Below are 2,329 nucleotides of genomic sequence, written 5' to 3'. Positions count from 1 at the left end.
TTAACATTTTCCAATTCCTGTGAAATAAAACAGTAATTCTTCACATATCAGTATACATCATTCTCTCCTATGTTGTCTTTTTAACACTGTTCTGCTTCCCACACCCTCTTTAATACATCATAAGGTGCTGGCCCGTCGCCCTAGTTTTTGTGGTGTGTCCTGCACCGTTACCGCTAGTCGACTTTTTTCCGGCTGATGTTGTATCGGCGTTGGAGCTGTTAGTGAGAGGAATCACTGATTGGCTGTTCAGATTAAGCAAATTAGTCAACGAGAGGAAGAACAGGAGTGAGTTAAGCAAGCAAACGACTAAAGTCAAGAGGGCACATACAGAAGGCTCTCCAAATGTCATCTTTCAGTCTGGACTAGGGCTGTCAAAATGAACGTAATAACGACTTAACGCAAATTCCTTTTAATGCCACTAATTTTTTTGACACGCGATTAACGCGCGCACACACACACACACACACACACACACACACACACACACACACGTTCTGTGATCTGGGCCTCGGGCCGTTGTGTAGTTTGTTAAAATCTAGAAGCGATGCAACAGTAACGTTGTGGATCTCAGTCTTTCTGGTAATTTCTTTCCAGTGGCCGCTCACAGTATTGCAACAAAAAATCCCCCCTGCGACCCAGAAAGGATTTTTCCCCGTAGGCCACCATTGTAAAAGAGACGTCTGTAAAACTGCTGCCAGGACACCTTGAACTGCAAACAAGGTTAGGACTCGTTCTGTTCCGAATTTTTAATCAAGGGCCGAGCAGAAACTTGCGGGCGGGGCAAGCGGGAGAAATACTACTGCGCATATTCAGTGGGCTGCATATCACGGAAGGAAACCCGGAAGATTAGAAACCTTTTTGCCGTATGCGCCAGGCGAGCAACTACATTGAACTGAATGGCCGCCATTTTGTAATCTTGTATCCAGGTCAATAGAATACATCCATGGGATGGTTAGCAGAAACTATAAAGTGCTTCTTGATAATAACCAGGGGTTCACCAAACCCACCACCCGCTGTCTGGCTCGCTGCACATCTCCGGTCTGGTCTACGAGGAGACCCGCGGTGTGCTGAAGGTGTTCCTGGAGAACCTGGTCTGTGATGCCGTCACCAAACACCAAGCACGCCAAGACGAAGACGGTGAGCACCTTGGATGTGGTGCACGCTCTGGAGAGGCAGGGCCCCACCCTGTACGGCTTCGGAGGTTAAACCTGATCCCGAATCGCCAATAAAAAGGCTCTTTTAAAAGCCACACTTTATCTAAAGAGAGACTTCCTGTTCTGAGTAACAGGCTTAATTACTTACATTTTTTACTAAATCAATGATAGTTAAAAAGAAGGTCAATACGCCCCCCTCCCCCTCCCCCACCCTGCCTTGAGCAGAAATGGATAAATAAGTCTTTTGAATGGAAAATTGAGTTTCAAAGCCCTTCCAGATGGTTCTCTCCACTAAAGTTATTTGCATGTACTGTCGATATGAATTGAGTTACCACCGGAGTAGGCCTATGAACAGTCTCAAATACCACTTGAGCATTACAAACTTGAAAAATCTACCCTTTTAAGTACATTTAGAACAGATTAAAAAAATGTGCGATTAAGTGCGAGTTAACTATGGACAATTATGCGTTTAATCTGGATTCAATATTTTTATTGATTGACACCCCTATAGTCAGAACATATCTTCAGACTGAAATACCAATAAATAATGTAGCTGCTTTCGGTGGCTAAAAACTCAAAGTAAAAAACTTTTATGAACGTGTTATAGGTCAAAACAACACTAAACTAACTAATTATTTAAATAATCTTGTATTTACCTTAACATAAAACAGTCCACTAAATAAATTCCAAACAAGCATTGAGCTCATTTTATGGCTAGACAAAGCTGAGGGAGAACGATACAGTCTTTGTAGTTGTGGGAACAGGTAGACCATGAGAGTAACATAACGGCACATGTACTTCTTACAGTTCAGTTATCTCCATAGAACAATGATGGCATGCCCCACAGAGTGTAGACGGATACAACACAGCTAAATTATGCACCAGATGCATCAAGCTTTCCAATGCGAGGTTGATGGGAAGAACGAACACACACACACACACACACACACACACACACACACACACACACACACACACACTATCTTTGTGGGGACCCGTCATTGACATAATTCATTCCCTAGCCCCTTATCCTAACCTTAACCATCACAACTAAATGCCTAACCTTAACCCTTACCTTCACCCTAACCATAACCTAATTATATCCCTAATCCTACAACCAAGTCTTAACAAACAGCCCTTTAAACTTGTTGGGTCCAGCATTTGGGCCCCACAAG

The 2,329-nt window shown here is 43.2% G+C and overlaps 1 pseudogene; it reads left to right on the top strand.

Moving 5' to 3' along the window:
- Positions 1–948: 948 nt before the first annotated feature.
- Positions 949–1,206, top strand: LOC114566970 (histone H4-like; annotated as a pseudogene).
- Positions 1,207–2,329: the final 1,123 nt, after the last annotated feature.

The sequence above is a fragment of the Perca flavescens genome, chromosome 13, assembly GCF_004354835.1.
Source record: "Perca flavescens isolate YP-PL-M2 chromosome 13, PFLA_1.0, whole genome shotgun sequence".
Lineage (NCBI taxonomy): Eukaryota > Metazoa > Chordata > Actinopteri > Perciformes > Percidae > Perca > Perca flavescens.
This window is presented reverse-complemented; position numbering and strand designations above follow the sequence as displayed.